The 25,213-nt window shown below is 39.6% G+C and overlaps 1 protein-coding gene and 1 long non-coding RNA gene across 2 annotated transcripts in view; one reads left to right on the top strand and one right to left on the bottom strand.

The window, feature by feature from the left end:
- The window catches only part of EXOC4 (exocyst complex component 4), a 685,089-nt gene that overhangs the window by 72,961 nt on the left and 586,915 nt on the right, over window positions 1-25,213 (bottom strand). The window lies entirely within an intron of this gene.
- Window positions 11,147-11,882, top strand: LOC140697534 (uncharacterized). Its single transcript, XR_012074672.1, has 2 exons — window positions 11,147-11,231; window positions 11,500-11,882. It is a non-coding gene; the product is annotated as an uncharacterized lncRNA (long non-coding RNA).

Consider the following 25,213-nt stretch of genomic DNA (forward strand, 5'->3'; position numbering starts at 1 on the left):
GTGACAACAACACCAAGCCTTTTCACTGCTGCCTCTGGAGGGATTTCTCTTTTGTACACTCTTACAGGGGAAGAAGGGAAAATGGAAGACATTTAAAAAAAACTAGAGCAGGGAAAAGTAGAAAAAATTTATTATTAGGAAGGAAAAAGGAGTTAAGAATAGGAGCAATTAAGGACGAGGGGAAGGTGTCTTACTTATACTGCTTTTCTGGGTCTAACTGCCTAATTGATAGTAAATTTATGGTCAAAAAAAAGTTTCCAGTGGGCACAGGAGGCAAAGACCTACTTTCTTCTCTGTGGTACCAGTTATTATTTAAATGACCACATGTTACATCTTTTCCCACTATTACTCATAAGACTATGGGCAATATAAATCCACAGTGTTCTTAGGAACATCTCCCTCTCACTCCCTTGAAATGTCTTATAGTACCCTGACTATAGGTAGTGACTCTCTGAGGAAGAGAAGATATACCACTCACCGCCCAGCCTAATGTCTCAGATGTTCAATAACCTTTATTTGGGACTGTATAAGGCAAAAACAACAACAAAAACCCAAACCCAAACCAAAAGAAGCCAAAGACCAAACTTTTATAAAGAACTTAATTTTAAGGATGATGCTTATGAGTAATTTTCATCTCTATGAAACCAAACTCTTTTCTGTTGCTTCCCAAAGGAGTAAAATTTATTCTGCTTTTCATCACCTCTAGAACACATTTCTTAACAACTCAGGATCGTTTTCCTCATCTGTGCAACTCAGAGAGTTGTTGTGCGGACGAAATGGGGACTGTGGCCCCTAACACAGCACCTGCCACAAAGCTGGGGACCATCCCCTGAACTCTAGTAACTCCCCGCCTCCCTCTTCCGGCCTGCCCACATTTCATCTCCCACTGTATTTGCCTATAGAATCCCTGGTATTGAGAGATGCATGACAACAAAGCAGTAATTTATTCCTCCTGGCATCTCTCATAGCCTACAGCTCTTCCTTACCCTCAGCAATAATGCCTATTGAATTTAATCTGCAAGTTAAGGACAAATCAAAGACTTTTATAACGTTTTTCCCCCCCATTATATCTTCATGATGCTATTAACCTAATGTCTTCCAAATAGTTCATTAGCCTGTGACACTATTCTATTTCAGGGTAGGAAATTGAAGCTCCAAAAAGCCTGTGAGTGTTTGAAATTGAAGAATTATTCCAAATATTGACCTATATGGGGAAAACAAAGGAGATTTGTGTAAGGTCCATTGTGAAGAGCAAATCAAAAGAAAGAAGCAAAGTAGACAAGGACAGCTTATCTCCTTAGGCTACCACGGGATCAAAGGCCAATTCTGAGGCGACAGTTTACACTACACACCACACAGATCCACGGTGGGAAAAACACATCTAGTTCCTCACCAAATAGTGCTTGAAGCGAACAAGCCTAAGCAGGTCCCAGGTCCTCGGTCACAGCTGACCTCAGACCCCTACCTCCACGCAGTGCCAACCAGCACAGACACGTGGTTTTCACACCTCGGGAGTGAGAGAACAGACCTCAGTCTCTTTTTGTCCTGGGGGGAAACATTAAGATTGATTTTTGTTTTATTCCAAGTAATCCTCCCTGAGGCTTGGTAAAAACCTAATCATCTACTAAAAAAGGCATGTGGTGTGGCCAATTCAGGTCCTGCCAGATATGAAAAGAGAAACAGGTGGAAAAGCTAATGAACAGCTCCAGTCCTTCTGTTGAAAGGCACCATTGTGGAGCTATATTAGATTTCCATGGACTTCGTAAGCCTTTTGTATTTTTGTAAAACCCCACATCAAAGAGCATCTTCAAATGTTAATAAATACTTAACCAGATATTTTAGATGAAAAAGCGACACAGATTAAAGTTTTAACAGAATTTTAGAGGCAAAAAATACAATAAGGCAAAGAGATAACATTTATCCATGTGTTCAAGCAGGATCCTTCCAGCTTTGCGTTTGTAAATCTTCCAAAGAGCCTTAGGGGATGGCTTATTCACTGGGTATATTAGAAACATTAGGTCCCTTTACAAATGGTGAAACCGAACCGAACAGAAATAAAGCATGAATTCCAATATGACACAAACGAGTGCCACAAATAAAACCAGAACTAAAGGAGTTCAAATCAAAGTCCTATATCAGGTCTCTCTTCAATTTAATTTTCTAGTTGCCTTTTTTCTTGAGTTCCCTGTCCAGGCAGCTGTATCATTCATGAATTCTGGCCAAGCTGGGAAATAATCAGCAACTTCTTGACTGACAACAGGTACACACGCTTATCTTTGTAGCCCCAGTCTACAGTGCAGCTTCTGGAACCAGCAGTTAAGGATCAAGTACAGTGAACAGCCAGGTACCCTCTGGAGACAGACCTAAGTTCAAATTCTGACTTCCTCATATACCATTTGGGTGAACTTCCCTAGAACAAACTGCCCACTTGTAAAAGGAGAATCATCATACTAACCTCAGAAGATTCTGAATATTAAGAGAGAAAATACATAAACGCTCAGAATAGCATTCAGCACACAAGGGTTTACTGTATAACAATTACTATTATTGTTACATATTCAATAAAGGTGTGTTGAAGGAAAAAATAACAAAAACTCAGTATCCTTCTCCTCTATCTATAGCTTTAAGTAGGTTTGGGAACAATCAGACTAGCTTTATATATTCAATGGCAAAACCTTATGAGCTACTGTGACTGCAGAGAAAAACAGGCAGAATCCTACCAGCACTGGTCACTCTGACCCTACCACTATGTGGACAACACGCAGACAACTGACTTATCTGCAGGACAGAGCTGACCCTGCCACCAAGCACACAGTCACCGAGACTAGCTGTGTAATTGGGGATGGCTCCCTTAGAAGCATGCTGGAAGTAAGAGAAAGAGCATGAACTTGCTAACACACACTGCAGGATTTGCAGGTATAAATCTTGTTAGAATTTCTACTCAGCGAGGACAAGAGTGGCCACTTCTCCAGGATGCGGTAAAGATAACAGTTAAGTACCTCTCCTTTAATTTTGCTTGTGTCAGATACTCCCTGTGCGCGCTAAATGGATGAACTGGTGCCACATACCTACTGACTAATGCCTTGCGAAGGTCCATAACATCCAGCCATATTTCTGTCTTTATACATTAGTAATACACAAATACTGTTCACACATTCATTCTACTCTTGTCATATAATCCCTAGGATAATTAACAGTTCACATAGATGCTTCCAGAAGCAACTTCCCTAAAAACCAGAAGATTAATAATCTGTTTTTATGCCAATTAGGGTAAGCTACATAGAGAAGCAATCATTTATATATCAGGAGATTTATAAAATCCCAGGATATGGCCTCAAAATCTAAATAATTTCATTTCCCTAAGTAATAGGATATGTGTTCTCATATTGATTATGGAACCAGAATTTTCACCTACCGCAACATTTCTTGTGGGTTGACTATCCATGTTTAGGCTCAGAAAGTGGTGGTTAAATTCTGACTCCACCATTTATCAACTGAATAACCTTGGGCAAACTGTGAGAACTTTGTATCGAGACAACAATTTTTCAGCCTCTTGAAGGTCACTGTAAGGATTCAATGATATAAAACACATAAAGCTTTACAACAGTGTTTAGCACATAGTAAGAGCTCAGTAAATCTAAGCTATTATTGTTGGACCTCCTGCTGGGTACCCTGGAAGAGAGAAACTGCAAGACTCATCTCCTTCCTCGTGAAAACACCCTGTAAAACACCCGAGAGCTGCGGGCTTACTGCTTTATGTGGCTAATGGGCCAAAAGGAAATGACATAGTGAGATATTAAGACATTCACACTGTGTAAGCTCCTGACATTCTGACCTTAAGATAAGGAATTGCGAAGGTCCGAGAACACTACTGAATTCAGGCAACGCTCAAATCAGTGGAGATGTGAAAGAAAATAGGATTCAGGGTGGCAGGCTTAAATTTTCTCTTTTCATCCACAAAAGGGGTGGGAGAGAGAATGGTTTTCTTCAGAATTGCAAATCCAGTAAAAGAGGTGGCATTTCAGGCGGGCATGAGGAAGGGGTAGTTTGGTGGGACGGCAAGGAATGACGCTCAGAAGCAGCTCGGGAGGAGATCAAGTGCTGTTTCTTGTATTTTGAGGGAGGAATGACAGGGATCACACTTTTCAAGAAAAGGATGTCCCTGGTGCTTGATTCTTTAGCAAAGTGAACTCGGGTGTTATCTTAGGAATTCAAAAGGGTATTCAACAAAGCTTTGAAATTGTGTTTTTGAGAGATCAGGTCTGCCTTACTCACACAGGGCCTGAAAGGTCATATTTATATTTTGAATCATCATTTATTTCCTGGTCACAGTTTATTTCCCCTCCTGCCACAGGCACTCTGAAAAGAAGGAAGAAATCCAGAAGTATGTGTCTATGTGCTGAAGGTAAGGGAGGAATGGTTAGGAGTCTATGTAGCCTCTGAAATTTGGACCTGAAGTGACAGATGTTGCTATTTTCACTTGAAGAGACCGAAATTGCGTAATAAATTATTTCAATATGCACATAAAGACACTGACAAGTCAGGCCTTCTATTAAGGCTAAAACAGCTGAATCGGGCTTCTTTTGGAAAGACGTTTTTTATATTTACTACCAGAGGGGACTTGTTATTTTATTTGCTTTCTTGGGAATATGTTCCCTTTGATATCACCCTAGATTAAATTTACTGTAGAAAGGGAGATGGGAAAACACCCTGTGCCCTTGTCTGCTGTCAACTTGGCATCATCCCCAGCCCCCTTCCTGGAAACAGAGGAACTACATTTTCCAACTTCTTGCCAGCAGGGTTTGGAGTTTAGATTCTGTCAGGGAGAGGCACTCCCCAAAGATGTGGAAGGCAAAGAGAAAGGTTAGGGACTATTCTCCTCTTGCAGCGGGAGAAAGACGCTCACGCAGATGGCAGATAGGAGGCTGGTGGCCGATTCCAGGAAAGATCCTGCAACAGCTGTGTCTTCACTGCGGGCAGGTGACACCACTGGCGCATTTCCTGCAGCTCCTCATTTCCCCGCATGCCAGCAGCTAGTTTCCTTGCACTTTGCTTCCTCCCAACAGTTTTCTAACCCCTTTTAGCAATTTTTAAAATATTTAATTCCTTGTATTAAACTCCCTCTTGCTGGAAATCCCTAAAATGACTTCTGTTTTTCTGATTGAGCCTTGATGAATAAATCTAACCTTCAACGCAAGAGATACTTCCAAGCTTTGGCCACTCAGATGTCAGAGGACATCTGGAGCAGGAAGGAGTGGGATGAACGGTCATGAAGATGCCACCCTTTAATGGTATGTTGTCACCCCTAAGGCAAGGATTTTCCCAGTGTGCTCTCTAGCACATTCCTAATCTCCCAATCTCCATTCCCTCAGTTTTGTAGCCATCCCCTCCACCCCCATCAGAGAACCTCCATTTTCATTTGTTACATGAAGATTTGGCAGCACAAGTCTCCTGCTAAAAGAGCTGTTTGCAAACCACTGCCCTTGAAGAGGAAGGATCTGTTCACAAGCAGACAACTTCCCACCGCGCTCCAACCTCCAGGTACCACCCGAAGGAGGGATACAGGGCAAACCTTTAAATTACGGCACAACTCCTACAGAATGCAGATAAGAGGCAGGAAGAGCTAGATACATAATGGAAATAATATTTACTTGGAAACAAGTGACCAGCTTTCTTTTTATCATTTGAGTTACAGGAACTGTAAGATCATTCCTTTTTCTTTTGGATTTATTGAGTACTGAACAAATTATAAATTGCTCTCATTCTCAGTGACACATGCCAAGATTCCCTTGCAAAGTAGATTCAATTTTCTCTTTGGAAAATGTTTCACAGGACCATTTTGCTGTCTCATTTTTCAGAAAACTGTACCATGGGCTTTTCTATTTTTTTTTTAAAGAAATCACAGATTAAAGATATAGACTCAACAAAGCAGACTTATTCCAGTGAGGTCACTCAGTTTGGAGCTGCTTTCAATGACTATATAAAAGCCCCAGCTTAATACTGAGGTACTTTCCAAAATACTTCATGTTTGTGAACATGCGAAGTATGTACTAACTTCTGGGCTCCATAGTTCGGATCACCAGCCCTTTGGCAACCAGGTTAAAGGCATGAAATTTAGAAGAAACCATCTAGGTATTGACCCAGAAAGGTTTAGATCTCTTAGTTCTAAGCTTATTCATTAGCTCCCCCACCCCTTTTTTTGATGTATAGTTGATTTACAATGTTGTGTTAATTTCTCATATACAGCATAGTGATTCATTTATACATATGTATATATATTCCTTTTCACATTCTTTGTCATTATAGGCTGTTACAAGGTATTGAACATAGTTCCCTGTGCATATAGTAGGACCCTGTTGTTTATCTATTTTATATAAATTATTTAGTATTTGCAAATCCCAAACTCCCAATTTATCCATCCTCATTCCCTTCCTCCCCAGTAATCATAAGTTTGTTTTCTGTATCTGTGAGTCTGTTTCTGTTTTGTCAGTAAGTTCATTTGTGCCTTTTAAAAGATATTCCACATATATGTGATACGATATGGTATTTTTCTTTCACTTTCTGGCTTACTTCACTTAGTAGGACAATTTCCAGGTCCATCTATGTTGCTGCAAATGGCATTATTTTACTTTTTTATGGCTGAGTAGTATTGCATTATATATATACCACAACTTCCTTGTTCAGTCATCTGTCAATGGACCTTTAGGTTGTTTCCATGACTTGGCTATTGTAAATTGTGCTGCTATGAACATTGTGGTGCATGTGTCTTTTCAAGTTAGTTTCCTCCGGATATATGCTCAGGACTGGAATTGCTGGATCATAGGGTAAGTCTATTTTCAGTTTTTAAGGAATCTCCATACTGTTTTTCATAATGGCTACACCAAACTACACTACCACTAACAGTGTAGGAGGGTTCCCTTTTCTCCACAGCCTCTTTAGCATTTATCGTTTGAGAACACTGGCTTTTAAAAAATGAATAATACTCTTAAATTTTTGCATCTTCCTCTGCTGGACTGATCGGAATAGAATTTTATTTTCAGAGAAATGATAAGATGATATTAGTAAATCTTGGTTTGAATGCAAGAGCTAAGTTGAAAAATATATTAATGTTGCAAATGACAAACATGGATGGACTTGGAGGGTATTATGCTAAGCGAAATCAGTCAGAAAGAGAAAGACAAATACTCTATGTGAGCACCTACATGCGGAATTTAAAAAATGAATAGTGAACATAACAAAAAAGAAACAGACCGACAGACATACAGAACAAACTAGTGGTCACCAGTGGGGAGAGGGAAGGTGGGAGGGGAAAGAGAAGGATAGAGGATTAAGAGGTGCAAACTACTTTGTATAAAATAAATAAGCTCTGAGGATATATTGTACAACACATAGGATATAGCCAATATTTTACAATAATGATAAATGGAGTATAATCTTTAAAAATTATGAATCACTATGTTGCATATTGAAATACATATTGTAAATCAACCACACTTCAATGAAATAGAAAGAAAAAATATCTTCACATCTATTTGGAAAGTAAATATACACATCTGAGACTATGACAAGCCTTATCTCTGCCCACTAATGATATATGCACAGCACCCCGTTCTCTCTGTTATAAATCCTGCCCAGTCTCTTTTGGTGGCCCTTGGGCAGCTACGATGCTTTCCTTTGCCTCCTGTGAACCCATGTTGGCTCCTGGCACTTGTCACATTCTTTTCTAGGTGCTAACAATCACTTTGGTTCTCGGGGTCATTGTCAAACCTTTGCCTAGAGTTTCTAGAACTTCTCTAGCTTTCACTGCTTGAAGAATAGGAGTATCTGCTGTAATCTGGTGTTTTTTGAATCATCTTTCATGTGCTCCACATTTGCTCAAGCTCAGCACATTCCCTTCAACACCCAAGATCATGTATTTAAACTCTTCTTTAGAAGCCAGACGCCATCTGCTGCTTTCCTCACGATTGTTTCTACCACAACTTGTCCTCTCCTTTCATTTGAAGAATAGTCCCCTTTCTACATAAGGCAGAAACCAAAGAGAAATAGAGTGGCCGTGCTTTCTTTTAATGACCTTCACCACTTTACCAGTCATGGGCCCATCCACTTCCTGTTTTCTGCATCCAAACATCCTCAGCATCTCTAATGGCCAACAGGTCTTCCTGGGTTTTGCCTCCCTGACTCTTTACTCATAGTCTCACCTCACATTTTGTGTGCATGCTGTGCACTCATCTATGATTACATGTCTCTTCTTTCATTCTTATACTCTTCTTTTTTTGGGGGGGGTGGGGAGGTAACTAGGTTTTTATTTATCTTTAATGGAGGTACTGGGGATTGAACCCTGGACTTCATGCATGCTAGCATGGGCTCTACCACTGACCTAAACACTACCCTCTTCATTCTTATACTTGTCTATGTGAGTTCAGTAGAGAGCTCTTTGGATGCCGTACAATAATGTGGTGGTGGAAGTACTGACTGCGGAGGCATAATGAGTAAGTTCAAATTATGGCTCCACCACTTGATAACTTAATAGCTATGTATCCTTGGGTAAGTAATTTCACTTTTCTGGGCCTCAGCTTTTCAGTACGTAAAAAATGGAAATAATTATGGTCTCTACTTCATGGGTTATTGTTAGGATTAAGAGTGTGTGTGTCCATATTTTAAGAATACATCTCGGCATAGAGTGTGTTTGCTATATTTTTTGTTGAAATTACTTAACATTTATGGTTCAGATTTTGTTGTATAATCTCCCACCCCACATCATGAACTGTATTTTTCATTCCCTTTGATAGGTTCTAACCATGGAATCACATCTATACTTTTCCCAAATGTCTGAAAATGTAGTTTACTTTCTTTGCTGTGTAAACTCTGATTTGGTAACATTTCCAAACACTTATTATAATTTTTTACTTCCCCAATGAATTCTTTCTTGGTTAGGATTAAGTACAGAATATTCAGTCTCCACATTTTTTCCTCTTGAGAAGGAAAATCATCCAAAAGAACTTATAGCTCATCCTATTTTAGTTGAATTAGACTAAACTATCATCATATCTCTACTATCACCGTATCTGTGGCAACGTTATATCGAGAAAGCATCATCTATGGTCTGTATCTCACTGAGCAACCTGTAGTACATACTTTTACATCACTTGCTTCTTTTTATGTTCATTTCACCTTTAACAGAATGTTATTTCTAACCTCTCCTTAGAGAGGTGAATTTTCACAAGATATTTCTCACATTTTACCTATTAGCAAAGACGGTTGCTAAACAATTGTGTTTTCTTCCATATGAGAGAGAGAACTCAACATAAACTTACAGGACTTTTGACAGGGTGTTAATTTCCTTGAGCAATACATGGCCCATTTTGTACTCTGCTGGTACTTTATGTTTAAGTGCCGTATATACAGCAAAGGCATTGGTAAGTAATTGCAAAAGCAGTAGTAGAATCAATTCCCAGTGAAATTTATACCAGATCCCATATTTTAACTTCAGTTGGTAGTGTCAACCTCTTCCTTCATTGAACCAGTCACAAGAACTACTAAGAGGCTGAGTTACTTTAGGAGTATTCAGAAGTTTACCGCCCAGTGTGGAAAATAGCTCTGAACCCTTCTAGGTTATTTACCTTATAACAATTATAGCTATTATAAGATGCTTGTAATTCCACATGTTAACCCATCAACTGAACTGCTGTTTCACTCTATCTCCCAACATGGGGCAAATACAGGGCATTAAACAAATGACATTTGAATGAGCCCATTTTGCTACACCTAGCAGGTCTGTTACGAGGACAATGATAACAATCTAATAATAATGATCATCATCATCTAAGATTGGATTTCTATATTATAGATCAATTACTATTAATACAAATATCTCTATAAGGAAAGAAATTTCTATGAATCAGTCAATTGAGTACATATCCTAAGGAGAATTGTATACAATAAAGTTCTAGTTCAGATAAATAATTTGGGAAGTTTCCTTTAGTTGCTTGTGTTTGGATTTAAGGGGTACTACACATCTATGACACGTGGGAAGCGTTTCATTTTAATGAGTGTCATTTTAGCATACGGTTGTATTTGGGAGAGCTAATTGCATATCCTGGCACAAAGCTTGATACAAAGTCCACCTGGTGGTGTAGACAAGGAACTTGGGAAGGCCTTCAGTGCCTCTGTCCCCTGTACTCCCACATCTCATTAGGAAAGCCTGCTGATCATTCTTCTGTAATCTCTCTGAATCCATCCTCACTGTCTCCACTGTGGCACAGTCTTTCACCATCTATCACCCATATTAAGGTAGCAGGTTTCTAACTAATCTCTTTGCCTTGGAAATTATTCCTTTCTAATTTACTCCCCTGTAGTCTTGCTAAAGAAATCATTCCAAAACCCCATGTGACCATGTCTCTGTCTAAAATCTTTCAGGAGCTTGACACTGCCTTCCAAATGAGAGCCCAAGTGGCCTTCAGCTTCACTGTCTGTTGCTCCCCTACAGCAAACCTCATGTTCCAGCCCTATGGGATTACCCTGAACTCACCATATTTTCTTTCACTTCATAGCTTTTTCTCCTCCTCTCCCCTCCCCTTCTTGGTTTCTCCTCCATAAAATACCCTCCTGTCTCATCTCTGTCGGGCTAATTACTATTTATCACTTAAGACCCAGATCAGCTGGAACCCTCCCAGAAAGCCTTCTCTGATATTTATACTCCCCTTTAAAATGTATACGTCATATATTTCCATAGTAGGCTGTGCTTACCCCAGAGTTGTGAAATCACAATATGGTATAATTACCTTCCCACCAGTTTTTTTCCATGACTCATAAAGCCTCTGGAGGCATTTTTTTTTATTTGTGTCTCTAGGGCCCAGCACATAGCTGGGACTGGGTTATTTGTCAAATCAAGCTGTTCCACAAAGATTTATTGAATAAATGTATATCTTCCCTGATGGCCCCATAAGATAGTGCTTCAATGATCTAGCAAATTAAACTAGATAAATTTTCCACTTATCCAATAGAAATTAACTGTTGGATAAATTCAATAGAACATATGATTTATGAATCCCTGTCTATACATGTAACCACTGTGACTCTCCAGCTAATTGACCATGTGTCTTTTTGTCTCCTCAGTAGAGGATGCCTACAGGAGAAGACAGATGGAGGGTGAAGCTGCTGGCAAAGCCAGGAAACACAAATGAACAGTCGGAGGTCAAAGGCAAAAACAGAGGCAAGCCGAATTTACTTTTGTAAGTAATACACTTCCAGCACTTCCTTATTCTCTGCAATTCAAACAACCCATAACACACAAAAATCACAAAAACTTCCCTAGCACAGAGAGTGAAAAGTCCCTAAATTTTGCAGTGCTCATCTAAGACTTGCTTTATTTAAACATAAGACACGTGAATAACTCCCTCTGCACATCCTACCACAGTATACTTTCAAACATGCTTTGAAATGAATGAGCAATTCTGGTATTTCAAGTTTGGTAAAATGTCATTAAACTTCTTCTATCAGGTAAGGAAACAACTCAAATGATAAGGAAGAGAAGCCAAGGACTTCCTAATCCAGAAAGTAGAAAGCATGTCCAAGAATCACCAAAATAGAATTTTTAGAAGAAAATAAATACAGCACTTCTGATGAATAATTGGTAAAAAAAAACTGTCTCAGAAGGAAGTGGAGATCACAGAGCAGACAGACTAATCACGCACAATGCGGAGCACTGAAAGAACGCGAAGTAGAGAAATGGAGAAGAAAAAAAGTTGAAGCAGAGTTAAATGTCTTTTTGGCTTAATGAAAAGATCAATTTCCCAGCTCTGTCACTAGTTAAGCACAGTTCACACTTTTATGCTTGTTTTTCCATCTGTAAAATGGGAATAAAGAGGCTAGCTTTCTAATTACCTTGGAACGTGGCTGTGGGGATTAACCAATGGAAGACTAGAGTAGAAGTCACAAATGTTTACTGCTAGAGAGTTTCTGCTGGGGACACAGAGGAAGAGAAAAAAAAAGGTAAAGGGAAGAAAATTTTTACATGGATAAGGTAACTTCAGAGCTTCTTTGGTACCCCTGGACCGCTCATTTCAATAAAGACAGGAGAGATGCCCAGCGAACCTCAGAAAGTGACATACATTCATCAGAGATGAGCTGTGATAAGCAGACCTGATCACGCTCCCCACCGGCTCAGAAAACACTAATGATGGAGAGAGTGCAGGCTGCCACTGGTGATAAAGAGCCAGCTAAACACTCGATTAGGTTTTCATTTTGTGAATTAATGTCCTTCATGGCATGTGTACACTAACCAGTAATGAACTGTCTCCTTAGAACTGCCTGGGGTAGTCGTCCTGGCCTCTGCAAGAAGGTGTACATCTCACATGGAAATTACAGCAACTTTTAAGCAGGCAATCACTCCTTTAAAAACAGTTTGCTTTCAATTAGTTTCTGCAAACATCCTGCCTCGAGAAAATGTCTCCTTCCTTCCCTCCTTTCTTCCCTCCCTCCCTCCTTTCTCTGGCTTTCTATCTTGTAAAAATTACAGAAAAAAAGAGGCAAAACAATCCTCTATAAGATTTTATAGATAGATTTGTCTGATTTATATAACAGCTCAGATACGAGCTGGGAATATTTTTTTAAAAAACCAACAGCTCTGAAGCCCTATTCGTCCTCTCTAACAATAAAGAGAAATCATCCTTTTACTAGTCAAGTCTTGCACATTAACCCTGAGGAGACTTCTCCATTTGCCAAGGTCCTCTACACCATATCTCCGCTGCAGAATTAGGAAGTTGGGCCTGGGCCTCGGAGGCACATCATCGGATTTCATTTCTTTGGGGTCTGTAACCACCGTAGCTCACAGAGGACGGCACAGTGAGGTCCCAGGTTCTCACTGCAGCCTTTAACCAGCCTCTCCATGGGTTCTTTCTCTAGAAGACATTTCTTAAGAAAGACGGGTCTGGGGAAGGCCACTGAGAAACTGGAGGCTTCCGGTGCTGGCTGTTTGCTCTGTTGCTGACAGCCTTGAACCAGTAAAGTGTTTACTGATAAAACTAACTTATAAAAGTTGGAGATAAAAATATGGTTGTTTTCTTCAACTTAACTGGCTCTTTCTTTTAACAGAAAAAGTTACTATCAGGAAGACTGTTACATTCTGACATAAAGAACCAGACAAGGAGCGAGAGGCCTGATTTCTATGGCTGGTTCTTTGACTGATTTTTCTAAGAGAGTTGTGAACTTACTTTCTTCCCCGAAGATTTATATAGTGCCTATTTTCCTAAGAACTAGAAGTTCTTTCTCACATATTCCCTAATATTAGCCTTGCAGATTTTAATTAAAAAGATTTCACAGGGGCATGCATACATAATAAAAACAATCTCATAAAATATATAAGACAAGTTGCTATTTCCAAACTTAACATTCCTCACATTCATCCCTTTAAGTCGAAATACCCCTTTCTTCTTTTCTCCATAATCTTCAATATTTCCTAGGTGACTGTGTTAAAAATAAAACAAAAACCTCTGCATTCCTTTCACCATGTGTCTACATTCATGTCTTATGTAGATAATGGCCCCACTAGACCATAAGGCCCCAGATGGCCCGGCCCCCGGAGTGCCTGCTCACCTCTGAACACCTCTGCCTCCCCTCCGCCTGGGCACAGGGCAGACTCAATGACTAAAGGCTTGGTGCCAATTTCCTCCTCTTCTTTCCCTTCCTGGGAATCCTCATCTCCTCTTTTTTGGCACACTAATATCATGGATTCACATCTAATAATTTAAGTATAAAATCAGTCTTTTCCCCAAATCCTTGACACTCATTATCCCACACTTTGGTGCCCATGGCATCTATTATTTGTCACTTTCTTTTCACTCTTGGCCTTACTTGTTAAAAATGCTCTGAGCGCTGGTATTTCTTTTGTCCCTGGGCGGTCTCTAGTCTAAAGAGAATTTCTTAAGAGTTCAAAATTCCTGTGTCTCACTGGGGAATGTATTTTGTAGTCTATTATATCACAACGGTACTTAACTGAAGATGATGGTTTCCTTCTTGGTCAATTACCATTCATTAAACACTCAGAATGTACTCTATAATGTCCTTTAAAACTGAAAGGCATTCACAGAGTTTGTTTTTAAAAGAATATCTGACCTCTTTAAATATTAAAGACCCCTCCATCCCAGAATGTAGTCTGGTGCAGTCATTATGGAAAACAGTACGGAGACTCCTTTAAAAACTAAGAATAGGCTTACCTTTTGATCCAGAAATCCCACTCCTGGGCGTATATACAAAGGAAACTCGCATTCAAAAAGATACATGCACCCCCAGGTTCATAGCAGCACTATTTACAGTAGTCAAGACATGGAAGCAACCTAAATGTCCATCTACAGATGAATGGATAAGGAAATTGTGGTATATATAATGGAATACTACTCAGCCATAAAAAGACTAAAATAATGCCATTTGCACCAACATGGATGCAAATGGAGATCGTCATACTAAGTGAAGTAAGCCAGAAAGAGAAAGAAAATACCATATGCTATCACTCAGATGTAGAATCTAAACAAAAAGACACAAATGAACTTATTTACAAAACAGAAACAGACTCACAGCCATAAAAAACAAACTTATGGTTACCAAGGTGTAAACAGGGTGGGAAGGGATAAATTCAGAGTTTGAGAATTACAGATACTAAATACTATATATAAGATAGATAAACAAGTTTATACTGTATAGCACAGGGAACTATATTCAGTATCTTGTAATAACCTATAATGAAAAAGAATACAAAACAAATATATGCATGTATACATATGATTGAAATATTATGCTGTACACCAGAAATTGACACAACACGGTAAACTGACTATACTTCAATTTAAAAAATAACAAAAAAATAAAGACCCCCCCCCAAAATGGGAGCCCCATGACAAGGTTCTGTGATATCTGATGCAGGGGAGTGAGACAAGGCACAAATGCAGGAAGTGATTAGCTGGTAAAGTGGAGGAACCATGGGAAGTAGCCACAGGCTGCGATGCTCCCTCCTCACGGAACCATCTCCTTGTTTGTATCATGCCTGCTACCCGAGCGTCTCCGAGCCATCCCTGCACATACAGCATGTGAAAACATATTGAAAGCCTCTTTGGATCACAATACATCTGTTCTAAGAGGCTGAATGAGAGATGCCAGGGGAACATTAACTCAGAATTTCCTAACTCAAGTGCAATTAAAATCTCAGCCACAGTACGGAATTAATGTAGCCCTTTGCATTTTAAATACATATTTTAATTAAATGACACCCATCTGTAGAATATGAGACTGCATTTTTATTGAGGATTTCAAATGATATAATCTGTTCCTATGAAGCGTAAATGGATTGGTTCATGTTTCCAGAAACCTCCAAAGAATTATATAGATCTGGCATAAGCACATGTGGTGACACTCCACTTTGCTTAAATTTAAATCTGTTTAACTTGCATGGTAAATGTTGTTGGTGTGATAAGATTTAGATTGTGTATGAAAGTGACAGAAAATAAGAGCACAGCCCTTTAAATACCTTGGATCATTTCTCCGGAGAGTCTGTCAGAGGAGACACAGGGTCAAGGACGATGCATCTCTGTCCCGGCTAGAGCTGTGTAGTCATGGTGATAGTCTTTTAACTCATTTAACCTAATGAGAAGTTTCATCTAAGGTGAAAGATATGTTAATGACTCTAACTACTAAATTATAGACAGGACAGCTACCTGGGAGCCACACCAACAGTTTTGACAGAAATGATTTTGGGGAGATGTAAAGTTTCTCAGGAAACTGAACCTCACTAAGAAGAGGTAGAAAGCAAAGGCGTCTTTTTCTCTCTAGATTATCTGCTGCAGGTGGTCTTTTCCACCTGTATTTCCACATGAAATACATTCTTCAAGAAGATGAAGCCCTAGAGGGGGTAGGGGATGACGTGGGTTCTAGACCTGGTTGTGGCGCCACGTTGACAGGTGACCTCACGAGAGTCAGACACTTGTCCCTTCGTTTTCTTGTCTATAAACTGCAGGAAGATGGCAAAGCGGTGTTGAGATGAAGAGTGTGGGCACTCGAGTCCGACCACACAGATTTAAATCCTGCCTCTACCACTCTCTTTAACCTCTCTCAGCCCCCACTTTCTCCTGTAAGCAGTAAGGATAACCACCACCTCCATCACAGGTGGCAACGAGGACTAGCTAAGGTAGCACAGTGGAGACCTTAGACCAGGCCCCGCCTCATTCTCAGCTGGTGTTCAGTAAACGTCAGACATAACTGCAAGCCAGAGAGTCAGGCGTCACCCTTGGGAAATCTGGGAGGCCAGTCCTGTGTGCTTTTAGGCAAGTTGCTCCATCTTGTGAACCTTATTTTTGTCATCTGAACAATGGGGACAATAATGCTTACTGCATCTGTCTCCTATTGTTACTGTGACCAGTTACTACAAATGCAGTAGTTTAAAACAACTCAGATTTATTATCTCATAGTTCTTGAGATCAGAAATCCAATACAGGTCTCATTGGGCTAAACCTGAGGTGTCAGAGGCTCTGGGGTGAATCCATTTCCTTGCTTTTGCGAGCTTCTAGGGGCTGTCCATACTCCTTGGCTTGTGGCCTCCTCTCCCCATCTTGAAAGCCAGCAGTGGAGGACTGAGTCTTTCTCATACTGCATCACTCTGCCCTACTCATCTGCTTCCCTCTTCCACTTTTAAGGACCCTTGCAATTACACTGGGCCCACTTGGATTATCCAGGATAATTTCCTTTACCTTAAGGTGAGCTGACAAGCAACCCTAAGTCTATCTGCAACCTTAATTCTTCTTTGCCAAGCATCTTTACAGGTTCTGGGGATTAAGACATCGACATCTCTAGAGGGTGATTATGCCTACCACGCTTACTCTTACAGCATTATGAAAGTTAGAAATAATAGAAATAAATACTCTAAAACCCTCAGTATAGTGGCTTGTGTATAATAAATTCTCAATAAATGGCAGTGTTCATTATTGAGGCTGACTAGTGATCAAGGTCCCATCCATTTTGGAAGTTCTGTAATCTTGTTATCACATTGTTAAATGCTTTGCTAATAGTTTCATGTTTTGATCATAAAAAAACTAGGCTCCCAGGTCTGATCATACATCCATGAACATCTCTCTGTTAATAGCCAGAATATTACAACAGCATAATATCTGGCTCTCTGGTTAATCTGTTGGTAGCAATTTGTGGTAAATTAAATCTTCTAGCATGATTATTATATCCTGTAAGGATTTGCCTCAAAAACTCTGTCAATCCTGTCAAATAGGTTGTGGAAATATATTAACAACAGTGAATTATTTATAACATTACTTCTGGGGTTACAACATTATATCTCCAAATATTAAACATATTTGAATTATTTTACCAATTTTTCTCATATGTATTTATTTGTACACGCATGTCTATATAATATAAGGGCTTAAAATTTTTCATTGTACCTAAAAAAACCAGCTAAGTCAAATTATCAGGGTTCTACTATTTCTCATGGAATTACTGCTGATGAACAGAATCCAGCTCCATCTACTCTATGTTAGGCATTCTATTAATTTTAGCGATGTAGTTAGTAGTCCTTATGAAACTAGGAAGCATCTTGATAAAGACAATGCATCCATGAGCAAGGCAGACTGTTGAACAGGCCACTTGGGATCTTATTAAATATTGGATAGCAGAGCTTAAATTATCTCACCCAAGCCCAAACAAAGAAATTTTTCTGGAAAGATCTGGGTTTGGTGGAGAGTACCAAGAACAAGGGTAGATTACATAGGTACTTTTGTCATAAATTTCCCAGGAGAAATTGTGAAAGCCCAGATTCCAAATGACATTTGGAAGGTCTGTTTTTCTCTAGCTTTTGGATCTCAGGAAGATTGAACGAAACTTTGTGGACAATAGGCTCTTCTTTGATTGGGTCTACCTAATATGCTCATATAGTGGTGTAAATTATTCATCAGAATTGATTAAAACTGAAAAATGAGGACCCAGCGAGGACTTTTGCCGCTGTAATCATTTTTCAGTTCACTTTTTATTTTAATGAAATCTAGATATGCACATAGATTAAAGAGCCAAGTGGTTTTTATAAACTTTCTCATCAGGCCATAACTTTCAGCTCTTAGTTGATTTCCTTGGTGCTTATCCCTGTATCATTAAAGAATTCGCCTATTTTGCCACTTCTTGACTTTTCATGTTTAGGTGTTTATTTGTGGCTCTCCGACTACGAAAAATGAGGATTTAACTCCCTCCACAGACGCACTGTCTTCCCATTGCTTTCTCACCACAGTTGTCTCATAACAGAGCTTAGATCAGTATTTTGTGTTTATGTTGTTATGACTCAACAAATGCTACTGACGTCCACAGTCACATACAATTGTGCATTCTCCCTGCAACCCCCCGTACCCTGCAAAACAGGTTTGTTTCCTCTATTTTCGTCCACCTTGCTGGATACTCTGGGCTCTTTCAACTTAAAAATTCATATTTTTTTTGTTTTAGGAACTTTTCTTAATTTTTCTTTGATGAGTCTCTTTCCTTTATTTCTTCTTTCTCTCCGTGGCCCTATTATTCAGTTGTTGGACACAATGGATTGCTCCAGAGGGTCCTTTTCTTTAGTATTTTTCTTATTTTCTATTTGTTTATGTTCTATCTTTTTTTGGATATTTATTCAGCTTTGTCTTCTAACCTTCATTCTGTGGTTTTTATTTTAAAACTTATTTTTTTTTAATACCAGGAGTTCTTTTTTGTCTTCTGAGTTCCCTTTAACATAGTGCACTATTCTTACTTCATGGATGCAATATCTTCTCTTACTTCTTCAAGGGATATTAACTATAGTTTTTTTCTTTTTTAAGTGCTTTTTTCTTTCTGGAGAATCCTTATTCCAAGTTACTTTTCCTGTATATTTTGGTCTCTGTGTTGCATATGGTCTCCCCCAATGTCTACTGTCCTTGACTGCTCATATTTAAGTGGGGCTGACTGAAGTCTGGTGTCTGTGAGGAAGGAGCTTACACACTGAACTCATCATTATAGGTGAGCTGGCTGGTCTGTTTCATTGGGGAACAACAGATGTCAGTGTCTTTGGTTTTTGGTTTTTTTCTTTTGGGCTGAACAGATTCCTCAGAGAAGACTGTCCAGTCTCTTGTCTGAAGTTATATACCTGGCTGCCAGCCAACTGAAGAAGGAAGGCAGGTCTCAACAGTCATTAATGTGAACTTAGAATTAACTGCCCTAATGTCAGGATGGTAGCCCCACACTTAATATGTCTTATGTCTTGCAGCCCAAGGAACTTCTATTTTACCATTTTTAGAGAACAGATCTCCAGGGCTCTGTTGTGATTTTGATAGGAACAATCCCACAGCTATGTGAAAAAGGGGGGAAAATCTGAGGGTAAATGTCTCATAAACAGACTGTCAACAAGTCTTCCTGTTTTCAGCCCCTATCTTTCAGAGGTAGACAGCCATGCCATTTTTTTTTTAATGTAAGTTGAATAATTTCTCGGTGTCCCCACTACTGGTACAGAAATTAACTTTCTTGAATTTTCTCTTCTGTTTTCTTTGTTCCTGTGGACTTAAACCTTTAAAATTCCTTTTTGTTTTGTTCAGTGGGGTTGATGGTGGAAGCACTGATAAATGTATAGGTTCATACAACATATTTCTTTATGATTACTTAACGTTCATGCTAAGTGACAAACTGTTGATCCTTATTAACTTTATGTCTATATTGCCACAAGGCTGGACCTGGGGTGTATTTTACTCAAAATGGCATTCTTCTGTTCTCTCAATCTATAGATTCATCAGCTTACTGAATATCCCTCCTAAATTCTATGCCAGTCTCCTCCTCGGCAAGTTACATGCCTTGGTATATCAAAGCAATATTCTAGGTAAGAAAAAGGCAGGCTTCAGGCATCATAATTAATCACTGTTTATCCCTCCTATTTCAATGTCATGGGAAGAAATCTGCCAGGAACAACATAAAAGATGGAGTTGGCAGCTTTTACTGACCTTTCAAGTCCTCTGACTCTGTGGACATGAACAACTCACAGCTAAGTCTACGAGCTGAGTTCAACACTCATCTCCAGTTACTGGCCTAAAATTTAAGAAGGGGCTCTGGTTAAAGTAAAAGGTGGAAAGCCTAGAACTCTGCCTGCTCAGAACCCCTCTAATCTGTCTGAAAACCACCGCTCCATGGCAAAAAAAAAGGGGGGGTGGGGGGTCTAAGTGGACAGTCCATTAGTCTACTGGAGAGAACCTGGTATGGTTTTTTTCAGAAGGGTTTTGACCTGCCCACAGTGCCTACTTTAGCCCAATGACAGAGAGGTTTTCTTAACTGGCTCTCAAAATGTTTACTGGATTTCTGCCACAATACTGCCCTAGTGAGAGAGGCTGTTCTTGTTTATATTATAGCACTGGCTTTGGTCCACATCACATTATTTAAGGTACAATCTCATGGGAAGTGAATGTTAGATATCAAAACTAGGGGAGCTATTGGGACTGTAGGGCCAGTGGGCGGGCAGGCAAGTTCTGAGACTGCAGCACAGGGGCTGTGTTCTTGGAGTCATTCAGGTTATTTCCCCCCTGGAATAATATTATTAACAGAAGTTAAGGTTGATTAGTTTGTCCATTTATTTGCTAATTGATATATCCACATTTTTTTGAGCCTCTTCTATGTACTAGTTGGTAGTGTAAAGAGGAAAGAAACCAAGCACATACATTCAAGGTGCCGACAGTTTGGTTGAAAAGGCAGATAAAGAAATAGATAAATGGCATAATACAGTATGTAAAATGCTAGAGATGGCTGGTGGGCATTTTTAGAAATAAGATAAAGATTACTTAATTCAGTCTGAGAAGGCCCAAAAGAGTTTCTTGAAGTGGTGAGGCCTAAGCCGAATTTTCAAGGAGGAAGAGGAATTAACCTGGTGAAAGAAAAAGAGAAGGTAGGAGAAAGAGTAGTCAGAGGGAACAGCTTGAAGAAAGGCAAAAAGGTGATAACGGCAAGGCACTGCAGGAGAACTAGCGGCAGTTCAATGCCCGTAAAACCTTCTAGATTGTGAAGAACTTTCTATGTCAAGTTAAGGATCTTGGACATCGCCCATGAGATGATGAGAAGCCACTGTAGCAAGTTACGTGGGCAGATTTGCACTTAGACAGATCACTGTGGTATGGCAGTTGTATCAGAGGAGGAAAAGAAGAATGAAAACAGGCCAATCAGTAAGAGGCTACTGAGATAATTCAGGTGAGAAGCAATGAAGGTGTGAAGATGTGAATGAAGGCAGTGACAGCAGGGATGAAGAAGAGAGGACAGATGTATAAATATATATTTAGAAAGTAAAATTAGAGGATCTTCATTGCAACTATCAGAAATAGACATTATTATACCTATTCTGTAGATGAGAAACCTGAGACTCAGAGAGATTAAAAATCACCTCCTGTATCTTATAACCAGAAATAACAGTGTCTCTGTGGGAGAACCGCATTCTGAGCTTCTTAGCAGTCAATTTACAAAAGAACTTCTGGAATATAACACATTCATTAGTCAGTGAGTATTGGTGCCAAAACGGTACCTTAGGAAAGGGAAGATAAGTCAAAGTAGAAGGTCAGAAAGAACATTTTCAGTAAATAAAATCTACATTCAGCAAGAGAAAATGGGTATATAATTAAACATATTGCTTTAAATAAGGAAGTTAATGGCCAAAAATACTGTGGACATCCAAAGGTAATCACACTGTTTAATCCTGGGAGAAATTCTTAATGGAGATAAATGGATGACCTGAGAGTCTCTTTCCTGTGCTGTGTAAGATAACTGTTACTCTCACTGGTTGAAACGAGAAGGGGAAAAAAGGGAATGGTAGTACCCACAGAAACGAGAAAAAAGTTGGTTCACCTGCAGACAGATTTACCAGCCAACTCAGCAAAGGGAAGAAGGGTAGCAGATTTCAGGCCCACATGGAAGCTCTTTGTTAATTTAACTCAATTCAATGAAACACTGACGGAGTACCTGCTATGTTCAAGGAGTAACGCCTTGAACTGGTTTTATTACTGATTCAGATGATTAGACTGGCCTTGGCAACGTCTGTGTCCACGTGAAGCACTCTTCCTGCGGGCCCAGCGCGCCTGGGTGAGGTGTGGTTTCTACCTGGTGCTCTGGCGCCCAGTCTAAGCCAAGACGGAGGACCGATGAGGGGCAGGGGTTGCAGTGCTAGCCGGTCTGGCAGTGGTGGCCGGTGGTTAACTAATTCACATGACTAATTCGGTGTGGAAAGTGGAAAATTAAGTGAATCACAACATGGATAACTGACCCCTAATGAATTCAAGCTCAATAGCTCTTTTCACTCTTCTTGTCTCTGGGCTCTTCTAAGTGTATTACTGGGATGCCTTTCTCAACTGTTTCAAGGTTTCAAGTGATTCTGCTGAGGCTAACAGAAGCTCCAAGATAATGAAGCCTTTCTGTGACTTTCTGTTGTAAGTGAAACCTTAAGAAATGATCCTTAGTAAAGGACTGGTATACAAAAGAATCATGGAATAATCCATTACCCCAAGAGTAGACAAAGAAAATGTCATATTAGCACTTAAGAATCTTATCTTCTTAATCTAAAGATCAGAATGGCTTGAACTCCTTAGACCATTACAAGAAAAATCTTATTTTGGACTAAGTTATACTTTGCCATCAGGATTTTATTGAATACTACAGACTATAGTTAATAAAATTTTAGTATGTTAAAGCTAGGGCAGGTGTTTTAAATTAATGTGTATTTATTTCTTATTTTTAAAATTCTACTATATACAGCATCAATGGAGTGTCAGTATCCTGCTCACCTTCCTAGAGATATTCAGGATTACTCAGACATTTAACAGTCTATAATTATTCTGCTTTAAAAAAAAATCAAACAATCTGTAAGACATTTAACTGAAAAAAGTCCATGTGAACAGTCAACTCAATGAGACATGTTACAAGTTAATTCCTAACGAACAAGGGAATGCAGATGAACTCAGACAAAATACCTTGATGCTTCTAAAAGGCCCAAGAGCTTCAGAGCCAGCATGGGCTATGGAGTTGGACAGTCTGTTTTTATTCTAGTTTTACTAAAACCAAGGTGTAGCAACTACTTCATCTCCATATCCTGCCGATACACTGAAGAATAAGTTTACAGAGAAAGTCATTTCATGAGAGCTGAGGTTTACCCTTAAGTTTCACTCACTGTGGCCCCTAATAAACACACCCTGAGCCTGTGCCTGAGTTCAAAGGCCATGTGGATTTTGGAAGGCTGCTAAACGTAAATGCTCAAAGTTGAATTTCAACTGCAATACACCAAAGAGCCCTCGATGGTGAAATTAAACTACCAAGCAGAATAGCCCGGTTCTCAACAGTAAGGACAGAAGGAGGGGGGAAAGCTGGAGGCAGACTCTGGCATCTCACTTTGAGTACCACTCTGGGCAAATCTTGGCAGTAGAATGAGTCAGAAATGAAACATTCTTAGGATGGCTAAGAATGAGGAAACAGGTTTAAAGGGAGGGGAAACAGAAGGAAAAACTACCATTTCCTGACATGTATTGAGAGATTACTGTACGTTAGGCGCTGGATCAGGTGTTGCATATACAGTAGTTGACATGATCCTCAAAGCAGTCCTGTGACAGATCTAGGATACAGACAACACCATCGAGGATGTTAGAAGTGCCTTGTCCAAGGCCAAGCCCATGCTCCTCTGTTGCATCATGCTGGTGCTGAGGAACAGAAACAAGGCAGGATGGCAACATTGGATGTCGGCCTTGCCTCAATATTCCATGGGCAGGGCTGGGTCAGGGGAAAGAAAGCCTGGGCACTATGTTGAAGAAATTTCTGCCTGTTTGCGGGAACAGGAGGTGGTGGGAGGAGTTTCCGGCCACTGGTGGCACTTGTGGCAGCCATCTGTCTGTCAGTGACCCAGCCTCGGCTCCCTGGAGCCAGGCAGACCCAGCAGCATATGCAAAACTCTTCTGTGGGGGCGGATCTCCAGCACACTTCCAAGATTTCTGTGAAAAGCCCAAAGGCTGTTGGCTTGAGCAAACACGTTAATTGGGCTTGTGGTACCTTTAAACAAATAATACGATGGTGGATTTTTCATCACATTCCCTCCTTTAGAAGCAGACAGGACAGAAGTTCCGAGCACCTCTCTCTGGGGCAAGTTGGAGCAAATATTTTTCTTCACAAAGCCAATTCAAAAGGATGGCCTTTATAATTAGTGTATGAAAAAAAAGACTCTGATACTATTTCTGTTCTGATGCTTACAATGAGAACCCACAAATCTTAAAATTAGTATTTGGGTGAGAATTTCTCTCTACACAATCTTTCTCAGTATTCTGACACCACTATTTAAAGCCTGTACCATAAAAGGTCAAAAATCTTGTCATTGGTTCTTGAGTGAAGCTTTGTATTTCCCTAAAAATTGTGTAAGAGACACCTTCAGAGTAAACGGACAGGTCCTCAGTAGGCCTAAGGAAAGAGTTTCCAATAAAGTGACAGGACATGTGGCTACCTTATTCTAATCTTTTGTTCAGGCTGCCTTACCTACATCTCCCAGAGATTCCTTATTACAGAGAAGAGACCTGGTCCTAACTAGAAAGTGACACCACTCCACTAGAGTGGCCCAGAGAAAGCCTAGAACAACACATAAACACCTAAAAGAATGCGTTATGAAATCCCAGGCTGGGAGTTCAGAATTTGTAGATACTTGACAGGCATATGCAGAATAGATAAACAAGATTATACTGTATAGCGCAGAGAAATATATACAAGATCTTGTGGTAGCTCACAGCAAAAAAAAAAAAAAGTGACAATGAATATACGTATGTTCATGTATAACTGAAAAATTGTGCTCTACACTGGAATTTGACACAACATTGTAAAATGACTATAACTCAATAAAAAGTGTTAAAAAATAAATTAAAGAACGCGCTATGGATCAGGTAAAAAGTCTGGATAAAGCATACACATCTTCTCAAAATCATTCACTTGTTGCTGAATTTTTGTTCAGATTTTCAATAATGAGCTATATATAGAAAGAGATACTGTTTGGACTGGCATTTTCCCCTCCAGATGTGAGGCTAATGACTTTATCATTTTCCTTTCAGTAAGTTTCTCCTATAAAGACAATCTTTACATACAGAGACCCGCTTACACAGCTTATCAGCCCCTTTACTGAGGTTCAGTAATATAATAATTCCGATAATGCCTTGTCTTCAACAACATCAGGCTTCAT

This window comes from Vicugna pacos, chromosome 7 (assembly GCF_048564905.1).
Source record: "Vicugna pacos chromosome 7, VicPac4, whole genome shotgun sequence".
NCBI classification, from domain to species: domain Eukaryota; kingdom Metazoa; phylum Chordata; class Mammalia; order Artiodactyla; family Camelidae; genus Vicugna; species Vicugna pacos.